General features: G+C 48.8%; 1 long non-coding RNA gene and 1 pseudogene across 1 annotated transcript; both read left to right on the top strand.

The window, feature by feature from the left end:
• Window positions 1–7985: 7985 nt before the first annotated feature.
• On the top strand, window positions 7986–11483 carry LOC125938284 (uncharacterized). The gene is made up of 2 exons (XR_007462657.1): window positions 7986–8364; window positions 11284–11483. It is a non-coding gene; the product is annotated as an uncharacterized LOC125938284 (long non-coding RNA).
• Window positions 11484–16280: 4797 nt separating this feature from the next.
• On the top strand, window positions 16281–16659 carry LOC125938280 (60S ribosomal protein L27-like; annotated as a pseudogene).
• Window positions 16660–16883: the final 224 nt, after the last annotated feature.

Here is a 16883-nt window from a genome sequence, read left to right as displayed (position 1 = left end):
AAGAAAGAAAGAAAGAAAGAAAGAAAGAAAGAAAGAAAGAAAGAAAGAAAAAGAAAGCAAGCTTAAAAAACCCCAAAAACTAGGGGTTCCTGGTGGCTCAGTTGGTTAAGCGTCCAGCTTCTGGTTTCTTCTCAGGTCATGATCTCACGGTTTGTGGGATTGAGCCATGGGTCTGGCTCTGCAGTGACAATGCAGAGCCTGCCTGGGATTCTCTGTCTCCCTGTCTCTCTGCTCCACAACCATTCATGCTGTCTCTGTTTCTCTCAAAATAAATAAATAAACTTAAAAAAAAAAAAAACTATTGCTATGTGGTCTTTTTTTCTATTTTTCACAACTGAACCTGATCCTTATCTGAACCCTCCAAATGCTTTTACTTACCTAACCCCCAAAATACAAACGTATGCAAGTTTTTAAAAATGAAATTCAAACACACACTTTATTCTGCAACTTGATTTTTTCATGTGTGAATTTCCAAGTCAACCTTTAGGTCTGTCTCTCTCTCTCTCTCTTTTTTTTTAAAAGAGACAGCATGAGCACGGAAGGAGCAGAGGGAGAATGGGGAAAGAGAGAGAATCTTAAGCAGGCTCCATGCCCAGTGCAGAGCCCAACAAGGTGCTTGGTCCCACAACCCTGGGATCATGACCTGAGTTGAAATCAAGAGTCGGATGTTCAACCTACTGAGCCAGCAGCTGCCCCTCCTCTTTTTTGATAGTTGCATGATGTTCCCAAATTGGACCATGATTTAGTCAACCATTCTCCTATTAATGGACATTCATTTTTCTAGTTTTTTTTTCCTATCACCAGCACTGTGACAGTAGATATCGTGTATGAGATTCTTGTGGGCATTGTTTTTTCTGTTGGATAAATTCTGCAACAACAGGCTTGGGTCAAAGGGAATGTTCACCAAGGCCAGACCTGCTCCTGAGTCCTGAGCCCTGAAGGCAGAATAGGAGGCTTTATTTGGGTGACTTCACAATCTAGGAAGGATCTCTTCTTTTCCTTCTCCTCCTCCTCCTCCTCCTCCTCCTCCTCCTCCAGTTTCTCTTTCTCCTCTCCCCCAGAGGTTCTCCTTTGATCAAGATACAAGTAGGTGTACCCCACAGGCAGAGAGAAGACTTGACCACATCCGGGGTATGGCCACTTAAACACACTGATAGGGACAAGCTCCTGGAAGCAGGTCACTGCTCCAGAGCAAATCTTGAGAGTGAAAGGGCCCTGGTCCTCTGAAGAGGGAGCAAAGAAGCCTTGAGACTTAGGAAAAGGAGTTCAGAAAGGGATATTCAGGGGTCCACAGACAAAACCCTATGCAAAACCCCAGAAGACCAATGCTCAAGATTCCCAGTTTCTTCCATCATAACTTGCTGTGCAATCTCGGGCCTCTGTGTCCTCAGCTATAAGTGGGAATAACATTTACTATCTCTTTTGCCCAGGTTGGGCCTGGGACAGGTCTTCCTAACCCAGGGCTCTGTCTCCCATGCCACCCCCAGCGTACCCCCTTCCACCTTGTTCCCCTACTATCCCCTCTTGCACATGGCCCAGAAGAAGTTGAGTGATGCTCCCTGCCTCAGTTTCCCTCCAATTCAGTCTGAGACAGTTGTCCTTGTTCTCTGGGCAGGTAGCAGGGATACAGCTCTGGAAAAATAGCTGTGAGTACAGTGGAAGGAGCCCCCGGTTGAGCTCTGGCGCACTGTCAGGGGGCGATTTAGGACGATTGCTTTCCGCCGGGCACATTGTTTCACTGCAGCAAATATTTCCTCAGCGTTGCTACAAGACGTCCATTTGGCAAACCACAGCGGGCCTGCAGGCCCCGCTCTCGGCCAGTAAAGAGGCGGGCGGGCACTGCTGATGACTGGAGTAAATCTGAGCTCACAATTAAAATCTCTTTAGAGATTGCAGCCAAGTGACTGATGGATAGGGCCCCAGCTTCCATCCGTCCCCCTCCAGGCTCCTCCGCCAAGACAGATATCGACAGGGCATCATAAATAGCCTCAAATATCCAGAGCCTCGGAGGCTGACGGGAGGCATGGTGGAGAAATTCAAGGAAAGGGCTGACATGGGCCCTGTTCTGCAGGGTCCACATTGGGAGGTCTGTGCAAATCATCTTGGATGAGGAGGGAAGGTGTTTCTATATCCCCTTCTATAAATGAGGAAGCTGAGGCCCAGGCCACACGATGCCAGAATCTCTGGACTTGAAATATGGATCCGTGCAGAACTACGTGTGGGCTCCTAGGGTCACCACACCCTTTGTGTGTTCACACTTACCACCTGACTAGCATTCCCTTCCCCTCCCCCAACACCTATTGTATCAGATGATGTTGGTGCCCCACTGCACTACCCTGTCCTCATCGCCTCGGTGAACACCAGCCTGACCCCCAACTCCCAGAACCCACATCCTTTGCGTGACGGCTCTCTCTGATCACCAGCACCCACTTTGTCAGGAGTGTGGAGGAATCAATACTTTCCAGGGAGGCCCACACCAATGATTGGTGGGAGTCGACAGGAGTATAAATACTCCAGCTCCTTCACCGCTCAGTTGAGACAACTAGGAGATGTGCTCTCCACAGTCTCCCAGAGCCTCTGGAAGGAGGGCACCCCAGTTGCCCACAGTGGTAACCTGCTCCTTGGTGTCCCCTGTATCGACTCCCCTACTAGTGCAGCCTGGGATCCTCCCGAATTAACTACCTCTACTCCTTCTCTGGTCTTCGGGTCTGCTTCTGGGAGAGCCCAAATCAAGACATCGACTCATCTTTGAATTCGTAGCCCAGCTTGCTGCCCACGCAGGAAGCCTTTCCCACTCCCTACCTGTGCCACATCCAATGCTATCACACACTGACACGGCACCTCTAACATTTTCTGGCACGTGCCGGTGCCCAAACAAGTTTCCCCAGCTAGCTAGGAGCCCCTTGTGGGCAGGAACAGGGCTTGGTAAGTCTCTGCGTGGCACCTGAACCCTGCGCAGTGCTTGGCACACAGACGGGGCTCAATAGCTGTTTAATGAGTAATTAACTGAATGAATGAGCCAGTGGGTGAATTAAGTGTTCTTGTCAATTAAGGGAATAGGGATGAGGAACTTTTTCTTCCTGTGAAAAAAGAAATAGGCAAGAAAGAGTTCTATGAACCAAGAACAACTTAACTTAGTTCTGTTTTGTTTTAAGCAAGGACTATAAAGCATTTTATCGATCTGCCTTTTAAATTAAGAACAGGAAACGTACAGCCATTCAATAAATAAAACATAATAAAAACACTTCGGTTCCAAAGTATGGCTAATTAAGGGAGACAAACAGAGAGAACAAAGGGGGAATGGAGAAGGGGAAATGAAAGACAGGCCAGAGAGGCCAGGACCGGGTCAGAGACAGCGAGACAGAGGCAGTGAGGCAGAACAAGACTGTCATGGTGGTGAGTCACAGAGACATAGTAAGAAACCTGAAGCTGGACGTCACTCCACAGCTGGGGCTACTCCACAGGCCGGGCTGCCAGAGAGAAGCAGGGATAGAGGAAAGGCCTCTGCGTAAAGCCGAGCCATGAGTATAGGTCTGCTGCAAAAAGATGCCCAGGTCAGATCTCGAAGGACAGTCCTCTTTCATCCGAGCCCTTGAAAGGAGAATTCTTAGGGCCGGTCAGCACCAACAGGGATATGAGATTCTTTGTGGTTACAGATGAGGCCAAGCTGGACCTCAAAAAGTGAGTCATGGTGGCTGGACACCTACATTAGTTATTCTAATAACTAAGGCAGATTAAGCACTTTCTGCCTTCCAGGCTACATGGGCTAAGTGCTTTATGTGCATAAGTGTATTTAAACATTATAACAATGTATTGTTATATATATTGCCCTTCCCACACTGCAATATATAACATTATAAACATCTCTTATGGGAAAGATACTATTATTATCCCCATTTCACAGATAAGAAAACTGAGGCTCAGAGATGTTAAGTAACTTGTCCAACACATCATATGGAGAGGAAGTGGTAAAACAGCCAGAATCTAACCCCATGTCATCTGATTCCAGAACCTGTGCCTGAACACCTCCCTACTGCCACTTTGGAGGGGGAAGGAGGGCAGCAGTTGGAGAAAGCACGTGAAGAGAGAGATCTCTTACATACTATAGCCTCTGAGACATCCAGCCCTTACCACCCCCCCCCCCTTCTTTCTCTGCTTTCTTCATGCCCATTTGTCTTTTTTCTAACCTGTAATAAGTGTAAGTTGCCCAGTGGCCATTGAGGGTCTAAAAAGCAAAGTACATGGGGGCACCTGGGTGGCTCAGTCAGTTGAGCGCCCGACTTTGCTCAGGTCATGATCTCACAGTCCGTGAGTTCGAGCCCCGCATCAGGCTCTGTGCTGACAGCTCAGAGCCTGGAGTCTGCTTTGGATTCTGTGTCTCCCTCCCTCTGCTCCTCCCCCGCTCATGCTCTGTCTCTCTCTTTCTCTCTCTCTCTCTCCTTCAAAAATAAATAAAAACATTAGAAAGCAAAGTACGATGGGGGAGGGGAGGTTTACATTTTGGCCTAAGGCTGGACACTGCCAGTTTGAGGTTGATGAGGAATGTGGGCTGGGAATCTAGAAAAATGAGGGCAGTGTCTTCTATGGGTGGCATCATTCTGTGTCATTTCGTGCCTGTCCATCTGCGTGACCAGGATACTTATACCTGCCTGGCCCAAAGTTATCGAGAACCCCCCAGAGCCTTGAACTTGCCTGTTATGAGCTTGTGCTCTCCCCCAGCACCACTCACCCCCATACAACTTTTCTCAACCCTTCAGATCCTGCTCTGGGTCCTTTGGGGCCTACAAGCTGGGGTATCCCCTTTTCCTCTCCTTCTCCATCTTCTGTCCAGCCCAGAATTAGTTGGTCTCATGCCTAGGAGATCAGAGTTCAGGGCAGAAGGCCAAGAGCTCAAGATACTGCTGTTCTCTTAGAAAAGAAGTCCAGGGAGGGAAAGACCTCCTATACTCAATGACCCCCATGGACCTCATGTATTCCAATCTAAAAAGAATACTTCTGAGTTGTGGAGGGGAATAAAAGAAGTCATAAAGTTTGAAAAGATTTTGTGGTTAAGTGTCTTAATCCCCGACCCCAAACTAACATCAGCCAAAAGTGCAAAACCCCTTACCAGTGCCTGCTTTGGCCCACCCCACACCAAGTGAACTCCGACCTCAGCCTTCACCCAACCTTGGTCCCACTGCTCATTCCTGGTCCAGACCAAGCCAAGCCTCTGTAACCCCCGGGAACCTCACTGACTTCCCCAGTGAATTTTAATTACGTGACAAAAGTAATACCAATATTTATAAGGAAACAAACACAGATACCATAAATAAATACATTACTGACTCATTGAATTAATTAGTGTTTAATTACTTGAAATTACCATCAGTTACTACCAATTACTTGAACAACAAATGCATTCTTTCTTCATTACGGATGGCAATTCCCAGGGTGAAATCCAGGGATCTTAGGCCCCATTGGATCTCACCTAGCCCTTCCCACGCTGCTCCCCTCTTTTACTCACTCATTCACTTCTTCATCACATATGTATTAACCTTTTATGATTTACCGGGCTCTGTTCTAGGTATTGGGGATAGATTAGTGGATGAAAGCAGACAAAATCTCTGTCCTCGTGGAGTTTACAATCCAGTGGGTAAACATAAACAAAAATTATATGGTGTTTTAGAAGGTGATAAGTGGGATACAGAAGAATAAGCAGGAAGAAGGACAGAGTTCTGGGAGTGATATGTAAGTAGTGCAGTCATGAGTGATGATCTAACCATCATCCCTTTGCATCTCCAGACCCACTCTCCACCCTTCCCTACCCGTCACCTAGTGCTGTGTCCCTGGAGGCTGACCCACGTGGACTGCATCACCCAGACCCCCTGCTGTCTGGTGTCTGTTAAGTGTGGCCAATCGGAAGCCTCACAGGAGATCAGAGGGAAGGCAGAAAACATGTGGACTGGCTGCCTCCCTCCAACCTAACTGCCATACCAACCGCAGTATCCCATCATCTCGCCTTGGGATGGTCATAGCTCTTCACTGTGAATAGCCTAGGGCTCCTGCACTATCCGTGTGGTTTCCCACCCCCCTGCCCACGTCTCTGTAAAGCCTCTTCAGAGGATCTGAATTTGAGCGTGCCATCTGTTTTCTGCAGGGACCTGACAGAGATGGCTTCATTGACAAGGTGACATTTGAGCAGAGGTCTGAAGGAGATGAAGGAACAAGCCATGTGCATATCTGGAAGGAAGTTTCCTGGGCACAGGAAACATTTGCAAATGCAAATGCCAGAGACGGGACTGCTTGGCATCTTTGTGGCTGGAGCAGAGCAAGTGAGGGGAGAATAATAGACACAGAGTCAGAGAGAAGGCAGGAGGCCAGGTCAGGTCAGATAGGCACTTAAGACTTTGGCTTTTACTCTGAGTGAAACGGGGACCCACTGCAGCATTCTGAATGGGGAAATGACTTGGTCAACTACATGTTTAGAAGGGCTGCTTTGGTGGCTGTGTTGAGAATAGACTACAGCTGAAGGGGATACCACTTAGGGGACTATTACAGCCAGCCAGGCAAGAGACCATGGTGCCTTGGACCAGGGTTGGGAGTAGGGGAGGCGGTGAGAAACCACCACGTTCTAGACATATTTTGAGTAGAGCCAACAAGATTTGCTAATGAATTGGACTGAGTTTCTGGCCCAGGCAACTGGTCCGGGCATCCCTTACAAGGATGGAGAAAACATTGGGAGAAGCAGGTTTTGGGGGGCAGATCCAGAGCTCAAGTTGGGACATGTTAAGGAAGGGTACAGCCTAGATTGTGGGAGCATGGTGTCCCAGGTGCTGGGAAGCAGCTTGCCACCCCCACCCCAAACATAGGCAGCTCCTCTCTCAGTCCCCTAGCTGGCCAAAGACATCCTCCTGTGCCCTTTCTGTTGCCTCCTCCCCCTTCCCTGTTACAGGCTCTCCTTTCCTTCTTACTGAAATTCCAAAGGTATCTGGACTTCCCTTTCTCCCTGGCCCAGCCCCTCCTGCTGTCCATTCAACAGCAGAGTGCCCAGGGACGGTCACATTCTGGAGCACAGACAGAGAAGGAATGAGGAAGCCCAGGAGAAGATTCCTGCCTGGTGCAGCGGAGGAGGAGGGAGGTTGTTTTCCTCTTCCCGCACCTTAGGAAGCTTGTGCCAAAAAATAAATGTGGATTGAGAGTAACCCCAATCTCGGTTGGGTCAGAGCAATCAAAATGTAATTGGGTTTGTGAATAACTAATGTTTACACTGATGTTGTCCTAATAGGACGATGAGACCTGGAGATGTGACTGCTGCCTCTGCTTAGGGAGAAACTTGGGTTTTCACAGAAACTGGGTCAGGCAGCAGGATGGAGAGAGGGAAGCCACTGTCCTGGGCTAGGTGTCCAGGATGGGAGGTCCAGGAGATGCTCTGGACAGACACAAGGAGCCTGCCATTTTGGGAATTGGCCATTTCTTTCTTTCCTTCCTTCCTTCCTTCCTTCCTAGTTTATTTATTATTTGGGGGGGGGGCAGAGAGAGGGAGAGAGAATCCCAAGCAGGCTCCATGGTATCAGCGCAGAGCCCAACGCAGGTCTCAATCTCATGAACCACAAGATCATGACCTGAGCTGAGATCAAGAGTTGGATGCCCAACCGACTGAGCCACCCAGGTGCCCCGGGAAGTGGCAGTTTCTAAGAAAACAGTTTCATCCTGTAATAATGATAATTATGATAGTTATTTAATGTGCCATGTATTGATCACCTACAGTGGTCCAGACACTTTGTTATCCCTACGGTATCCCTACAATTATTCCCTACAGTGAGGTGAATTTTACTATCCTCTCTTTACAGATAAGGCTATTGAGGCACAGGAAAGCATCTTACTGGCTCTGGGCCTCTCATCTGTTGACCTTGAACAGACGAGTTCAAGGTCAAGTCTGTCTAGAGCTAAGCTTTTTTCATGACCCCATTCCATCTCCATATAACCAGGAAAGCCAGACAAGAAGGACTACTTCTTCCAGGAGCCATGAAGGTCAGGAGCAGAGGTAGAAACAGCCATAAAACTCTGATTACCTTGTTTCTCTGAGCCAAGCTAGGGTGGGTAATGAAGCCAGGTTGATAATTATCTTCCTGTTGGTGATAATGGCAGTGATCCTGGTGATAGTGACATCATCTCCATCTGTGGCAGCTCAAGGTGGTGTCACCAGAGATGATGTTAGTCTTACTGGTGGTGGCAGTGCCTGGGGTGGTGGGAGGGACGATACCATGAGTGGGGGTTGGGGTGCTTAGTGGTCTGGTTAGTGCCAGCTTAGCTGTGGCAGTTAATGATGTTCGTCACTGTGGTCCTGGAGACGCTGCTGGAGACCTTCTGGGAAGCTGGACTCAGGTTGGCTTTGGTGCCCCACCCCCCACCAGGAGAGCCCCTCAAGCCCCTCCCCCCCTCAGTGAAGGGGACAGGGCTCAGGGCCTCCTGTAGAACTGGCTTTATTGCATTCCCTGTTCTGGACAGTGTAAGCAATGTCCCTGCCTCTCCAGAGGGACAAATGTGATAAATAACCAGGGAGGACAAGTGGGAGGAGGCAGCCCAGCCACCAGAAGTCATAAGTCTCTGTCCAGTCGTGTGGCAGGCTCATTACAGAAAGCTCTGACGCTCTCCCTGCTGCCTGGCCTGGGGCTCAGGAGAGCACCCACTGCAGACTCCCAGTCCCGATGGCTCTGCAGCACAGTGCACCTGAACTTCACAGAGCCTCACTCTCCTCTTCCTGCACACCAGGCCTGGCAGGCCCAACCTGCCCCGTGGCTGCATCCAGAGGCTCAGGCCTGTCTTCCCCCAACCCCAAAAATCCAGGGAAGCATTTGAGGGTTTTCCAAATATCTTTGGAAATAGGACAGACAAATATGAGCTGGATGGCAGTACAGTTAGATGCACTAGATTAACAACATACCCACAGAAGCCTGGGTTCAAATCCCAGCACTGGTACTTACAGGGCACATGACTTTGGCAATTCTCTTACCCTCTCCTCACCTATAAAATGGAAATGATAACGCACACCTTGTTTCTTTAGGAGGACTATGTGAGAGGACATACGTAAACTCCTGATTATAACAGGAGTGCTTTCTATGAGCCTGGTACTGGTCTTTTTTTTTTTTTTTGTGTGCGTTATCTTTTTTTTTTAACGTTTTTTATTTATTTTTGGGACAGAGAGAGACAGAGCATGAACGGGGGAGGGGCAGAGAGAGAGGGAGACACAGAATCGGAAACAGGCTCCAGGCTCCGAGCCATCAGCCCAGAGCCTGACGCGGGGCTCGAACTCACGGACGGCGAGATCGTGACCTGGCTGAAGTCGGACGCTTAACCGACTGCGCCACCCAGGCGCCCCAGCCTGGTACTGGTCTTTACATAAATTATCTCATTTAGTTCACACGTTGACGCTGTGTGGTTAGGTACTAGCCTATCCCTCTTTTATCGATAAGGAAACTGGAGCATAAAGATGCTAATTAACTTGCTTAATGACACATTGCTAAGTGAGTGATGGAACTGGCATTTGAACTTGAGTAATTTGACATCAGAGCCTCTTTACCACCAGACTGCCAGATCAGTATACAGCAGGCACTCAACAATGCATATTTATTGAGCAGCTACTATATTAAGGCAGACTCATGGAGTCCTCCCAACTCCAAGACATACATGATGTTTGCATGGAATATTACATTTGATAAACTGCTTTCTCACTTAACCTCAGAAAACCCTGTGAAATAGGTATTGTCTGTACTTCCTTGAGGAGAGAAGAGATCCCCCAAAAGACTAAGTGGCTTAGCTGAGATAACACCTTCAGAAGTGGTGGGGCCAGTGCCCATGTTCAGGGTTTCTGATAAGGACCCTCAAAGTCCCCCACCAAGGCTTTGGGGCTGCCCCTTCTGCCCTCTTCCCTTCCACATGTGGCTTCCGGACTCTCTCATCTTCCACACAACCTCGCCTCACCACTTTCCAAGAGCAACATAGCAAGCAACCTGATTATGGAACACTGACAACTGGAGCTACCAGCCCCTCGGTGGTGTGGCTATGATGTCACCCCCTCGGTGGCGTGGCTCTGATATCACCTAAAGGGATAGCCGTTCTCTTCCAGTTGTCTCTGAGCATCAGATACACTCATCTGCAAAAGAATAATTGGCTGAAGTTAAGAGCAGAGTCGGTGCACATCCAGAATATAAAAAAGAAACTACAAGGATGCCTGGGTGACTCAGTCAGTTGAGCAGCTGACCTTTGGTTTCGGCTCAGGTCAAGATCCCAGGGTCATGGAATTAAGCCCTGCTGAGTGTGGAGCCTGCTTGAGATTCTCTCCCTCTCTCCCTCTGCCCCTCTCCCCAGCTTGTTCGCACTCTCTCTCAAAATTAAAAAATTAAAAAGAAACTACTACAAATCAATAAGAAAAAGGCAGACAGCCCAATAGAAAAAATGAGCAAAATATTTATACAGACATTTCACAAAAGAGGCCATACACATGGCCAATAAGCACAAGAAAAGGTGTTCCACATCATTAGGCATCAGGGAAATGCAAATTCAATGAGATACCACCACATCCCACCCACAGACGGGATAAAATTAAAAAGATCGACAAACCAAATGTTGGTGAGAATGTTCATATGTTTCTGGTGGGAGTATGAAATCATACAACGACTTTCCCAAACTGTTTGGCAAAAATCTATAAAATGTATACATCATGACCCAGAGATTCCGCTCCTAGGGATAGACTCAAACTACAAGTACATCTGTGCACTAGATGATAAATAACAGAATGTTCATAGCAGCGCTACTCATAACTGCCTCAACTGGAGGCAACTCCAATCATCAGCAGTAGAAAGGATAAATAAATCGTGCTGTATTTGTGTAATGGAATATTACGTATCCATGAGAATGAGCACACACAACTATATACAATATGGGTGAGCCTCACAGATAGTGTGGGGCAAAAGAAACCAGATACAAAAGCATACATCCTCTATGATTCATTTACACGAAATTCAAAACTGGGAGGAGCTAATCTATGGTGTGAGAAGTCACAAGGGGGTTACTCTTGGCAGGTAGCAGTGACCAGAAGGAGAACTTAGGGGGCTTGGGGGTTGGGGGGCAGGGTTGTTCCATTTCTTTAACCGAGAGCTGTACATTTATGATTTAGCACTGTTTCTGAATGCATGCTTCAGTAAAAAGGTTTTTTTTGTTGTTGTTTTTCTTTCTTTCTTTTTTCTTTCTTACAGTGTGGTGTCTGTGGCTGGAGAACAGAATTCACTCTTCTTTTTTTGACAGGGTTGCCAGACTGATGGCAAGAAAACTGTGTCAGACATAGTGCGTCTGGACTTCACTGAGGAATGTGACAAGGCATCTTATGTCCTTGTGAACAAGATGGACAAATGTGGCTGGGTGACCGTGTAATTAAGTGGATTGAACCACTGTCCCCAAAGGGTGCTGATTAAGGAATAAATGTCCACCTGGAGGGAAACTCCTAATGCCTCTGGGCTCTGTCCTTGTCCTGGGAAGTCAAACACTGTTATCCCAGACTGCAATGAAGACATAACAGACAGGCTTATCACATTCACAGACGACACGAAGCCGGGAGGGAGAGAGGGGACAGGGCATGACAGAAGCAAGATCCAAAATGATTTTGGCAGAATGGCCAAGTGAAGCAAATCTAATAAGATGAAATTGAGTCAAAAAAAAAAAAAAAAGATGAAATTGAGTCAAGGATCTGCGGAAGGCCCTGTGACTGGGGCTAAAAGCTAACTTTTTAAGTTGAGGGTGTAAACACCCCTAGAACAGGGGCCCTCCTCTGGATCCTGGGGCCCACCCCAGAGCCCGGCACAGACAAAGCACTCAGAAATAGTTGCTAAGTTAATCCTCCACTGGAGGATGGAACCGTGCCTGGCCCCCAGGCCTTGTAGGGGAAACAGTGTACGTGCAGACCTAGGTGTCCTACTCTGGCAGGTGATATGAACAGCCTGTCAGTCAGTTCTGGATCCTTTTAAAGAGATGTAGACAGGGGCGCCTGGGTGGCTCAGTCGGTTAAGCGGCCGACTTTGGCTCAGGTCATGATCTCGCGGTCTGTGAGTTCAAGCCCTGTGTGTCGGTTGCTAGGAGTTTGACCACACCTGATACCTCACATAAATGAAGTCATATAGTATTTCGGGTTTTTTGTGTCTGTTTAGGGCTTTTATTTTTGCATTATTTAAAATGAGGTACAGAGGCGCCTGGATAGCTCAGTCGGTTAAGCACCTGACTCTTGATTTCAGCTCAGGTCATGATCTGAGCCCCGTAGGTTCAAGCCCTGTGGTGGGCACTGCCCTGACAGTATGGAGCCTGCTTGGGATTTGGTCTCTCTCTTTCTGCCCCTCCCTTCCTCACTCTCTCTCAAAATAATTGAACTTTAAATAAGATAAAATGAGGTATGGTTTACAAACAATAAACTGCATAAATCTTAGATGTAAGGCTCAGGGACTTTTTACCTAGGCATACGTGGATGTCCCAAATCAAGATAAGGCCCTTCAGAGCCACAGAAGACCCCCGAGTACTCTATCCCACCATATCCCCCACCCAAGGCAACCCGTATTCTGACTTCTGCCAAAGTTGTTTACAGCAGAATACACGCCAAGCTCGAAACTGAAAAGTCCAAGTTCTCATTCTCTTATTAACAAGTTATTCTGAACCCTGGTTTTCTCAGCTGTAAAACAGGGATGCTACTATCTACAACATAGGGTGCTATAGAAAGGTATCAAATCAAATAGCTTATGACAGTGAGCCCAGAAAAGACTCAGTACATGCTGGTTGACTATGAACGTTCTTCCCTTATAGTGGTGCCATGGCAGGATGAGGCAGGAAGGGTACTGTTCCTTGGGTGTAATGAGGGGGTGGGGAAATCCTCTGTTATGGAGGACTCTGAAGACAAAGGTCTATGGGGGGGAGTAGCACCACTGCCAAGAGACTCTGGTCAAACCTGCTGAGCTGCCAGCCACAGATCTGGGCCCACAAACCCACAAACAGACCCACGTGTGCCCTGCTGGTCTGGCCACACTGGACTCGATAATCGGATGGTGACTGCACTGCTCACTGTGTACCCTGCAGGTCAGTGTTCTCCAAAGTAAGCCATCACCAGAATTACTAGGAGGCTGATGAAAACAGAGCTCGCTGGGCCCATCCCCAGCGTTTCCGATTTACGGTCTCTAGAATCAGGCTTGACAATGTTCGTTTTCCATGATGCTGATACTGTTGGTCCGGTGGTAAGAACACTGGTGTGGTAGAACCTGCTGATTCCTTGCCCAGGTCCCCTACACCAAAGCAGGCATATCATCTCTCAACTGCTGAGGACGTTGGCTGCGAAGGGCCCCCAGCTGCCCCTTCGCTGGAGTATCACCCACTGCAAATGAGAAGCACCTTGTCCTCGAGGTCACCCACCCACTATAGTCCACAGCTAGTGACTGACTGATGAGGAGGTAAAAAGGGCTGGCCCTCCTCTCAAAGGGGGGGGACAACTTTGTGGTGTGGTTTTTGCTCCAAAGCCTCCTGAAGATCAGACTAATGTTAGGTGTTAGCAGAGACCACATCCATGCTCAACTCCTGCTATAGACTAAATATTTGTGTTTCCCTCCCCATTCCCCACCCCCACCCCCCACGCCCCCACATAATTCTTATGTTGAAGCCCTAATCCCCAATGTGATGGTATTTGGAAGTGGAATTTTGGGGAGGTAATTAGGTTTAGATTAGTTCATGGGGTTGGGACTTTCATTACAGGATTGGTGCCTTTACAAGAAGAGGAAGAGAGACCTTCCTCTCTCTCTTTCTTTCCACGAGCATGCACAGAAGAAAGGCCATGTCAATACACAGTGAGAAGGCAGACGTCTGCAAGCCAAGAAGATGGGTCTAATCAGAAACCAAATCTGTCAGCACCTTGATCTTGGACTTCTCAGCCTCCAAAAGTGTGAGAAATAAATGTCTGCTGTTTAAGCCACCCAATCTTGTGGTATTCTGTAATATATTCTGTGCTCTGTTATACCAGCTCAAGCTAAGACAGTTCCCTCCTCTACAAGGAGTTCCTGAAAAGCAAGCACCCCTTAATGAACCATGTATGTCTGAATCCCTGGCTCAGGCTCTGCTTTCAGACCCAAGACACAGAGCGGGTATTTAACAGTGTTTGTTGAATGAGTGAACAAACATGAGACACACAGGGCTTGGGAAGATGACCACCACCCCCCTCCCAGCCCCTCTCAGACTGCAGGAGCCAAGGTCCATGTGGCCGCCGTTGGTAGGACCCCCCCAGCCGGTAACCCAGCTGGAGTTGCTGCAGTCTCTATCTGCGAGATGCTGCCGATGACTGCCTTGGGCTTCTGGATGGATTAATTAATTACTGCCAGCACCAGCAAGAGAAAGCAGCCAGCCTGACAGCTCAGGGCTGCTGGCAGGGCCTGCAGGGCCCCTCCCAGCCCCTCTTGGCAGGTGAGGTCTTCATTTCCCAGTACTTGGCAGAGTTGGGTCAGGGAATGGGTAGGAATGAATGGGGTCGGGACATAGTCAGGAGACAGAGGACGCAAGGGAAACAAAGGCCTGGAGCATCGCATTTCTTGGGCACCATCCCCCCTCCCATCCAGGGTCTCCTGTGGAGAATTAACCCCATTGTCCAAATAGTGAAACTGAGGCCTAGAGAGGCACACAGATTTGCCTGGGGTCACAGGTTTGGGGGGAGGTTTCTGGGCCCTCTGCCTTCCAGTGTGGCTTTGGCCAGCTTTGGAGTGTGGTTGGTAAAGGAGGTGGCAATGGGGACAGGATTTCTGGTAACTTCTCTTCCTTTCTCCTCCCTGCTGTAAACCTTCCCTATCAGCAGGGGCCTTCCTACCCTGAGACAGATTAGGAAAAGGAGAGACTCAAGCCGAAAAAAATGTGCTGTGTCTACCCCAGGGAGGGGCCAGGGATAATGAGGCGCTTCGTGCCCAGCTCTGCACCTCTACCCCCTATCCCGTCATCCCCTTCCCTGTAGCCAGGACTGAGCTGAGAGTCGTGGGGCTGATAGGAATGACAGCTGCCTCCGTGATTAACCACTATAACCACACACAGAGGAGAGGCGGATGGGGAGTGGGGGCAGGAAGAAGTGAACTGGGGGGCATCACTCTTTAGCTAAATGGGAGGGCCTGGGAGGACCCTCACAGCCAGCTCTGGGTGTGAGATTTCCAGGGCGGGGCTCCCCACTTCTGGGGCAGTGGGCTCTCCCCTTCTGGTGTTTTCTTTGTTGCCACAGCTCCGCCGTGGTAGCAAGCCTGGCATTGGTGTTTATCAGGCAGCCTCTGTGCTGCCCCCTCCTTGAAGGGGAAATGAGAATGCACCTGTCTGTGCCTCAGTTTTCCCATCTCTAAAGTGGGAACAGCAAGCATTCCTACCTCAGCGACGGATGGGAAGACCTAATGTGCTGACACACGCAGAGCAGTTAGGACAGTGCTCGGCATGCAGGAAGTACTGTAAGCATAGCTGTTGTCAAATTTCATCAAATCTAAGCTGTCATGGTTTGGATGCACCATGACTTCATGTACCTCTAAGAAAAATAAAACACTGCTGAAAATAACCAAAATTCACTGCTTGAAAGACATATCCTGATTTCAGAAATGCTAAAATTGTGGGGGAAAATGTGTTTCTTAGAAAGATGAAGTACAGCATTATTCTCCTTCATATTGCTTCCTAACTGAAGCACTTAGCCCCCCGCCAGCTGCACGGCAGGTGCTAAATAAACATTTGTTGAGTGAATGAGTGACAGGCCAGCAGCACCAAGTACGAGGGAGGTGAGGGGCGCCCAGAGCCTCTTGGAAAGCCCCACTCCCCATCTTCTTCCCCACTGGCTCCCAACGCCCCCCCCCCCCCCCCCCCCCCCACCGTGGAGACTGCCTGGCCCAAGGTCTTTTCAGTCTCTGCCTGTCCCACTTTGTCCAACTCCAATGACCAAACCCCTCAGCCTGGCATGGCTCCCAACAGGTTAATTGGGTAGACTGGCTGATGGCCCCTCACCCAACACCCACCCACCCGTGGGTACCATATGTGCTCTAGTGCCCTGGACCAAATAAAGCACACCTTCTCTGTGGTACCCTCAAGAGTGACCATTCACGGGAAGGTGCAATTAGATGGACTTCCTGGCTCCTGAGAAATGCTCAGACTACAGAGAAATGCTGGAAAGGGGGGCGGGAAGGGGGGAATGAAGGAAGGGGAACAGCGTGCATGTAGCTCTCTCCCCATTTTCTCTTTTAAAAAAGTTTTAAGAGTGGGCTTTCTTCCTTTCTGCCGTAGGGTCGAGTAGCTGGTGTCGAGATGGGCAAATTCATGAAACCCGGGAAGGTGGTGCTGGTCCTGGCCGGACGCTACTCGGGACGCTAGGCGGCCATCGGGAAGAACATCAATGATGGCACCTCAGACTGTCCCTACAGCCATGCTCTGGTGGCTGGAATTGACCTCTATCCCTGCAAAGTGACAGCTGCCATGGGCAAGAAGAAAATCGCCAAGAGGTCAAAGATCAAGTCTTTTGTGAAAGTTTATAACTACAATCACTTCATGCCCACAAGGTACTCTGGGGATATCCCCTTGGACAAAACTGTTGTCAACGAGGATGTCTTCAGAGACCCTGCTCTTAAATGCAAGGTCTGATGAGAGGCCAAGGTCAACTTTGAGGAGAGGCACAAGACCAGCAAGAACAAATGGTTCTTCCAGAAGCTGCGTTTTTTTTTTTTTTTTTTTAAAGCTCTTCAGCTGATTTTAATGCTCATTTTTATTTTTGAGACAGAGAGAGACAGAGCATGAACAGGGGAGGGTCTGAGAGAGAGGGAGACACAGGATCCGAAACAGGCTCCGGGCTCCGAGCTGTCAGCACAGAGCCCGATGTGGGG

The sequence above is a fragment of the Panthera uncia genome (genome assembly GCF_023721935.1).
Source record: "Panthera uncia isolate 11264 chromosome B2 unlocalized genomic scaffold, Puncia_PCG_1.0 HiC_scaffold_24, whole genome shotgun sequence".
NCBI lineage: Eukaryota > Metazoa > Chordata > Mammalia > Carnivora > Felidae > Panthera > Panthera uncia.
The sequence above is the reverse complement of the archived record's forward strand: the minus strand, read 5'-3'. Positions and strand labels throughout refer to the sequence as shown.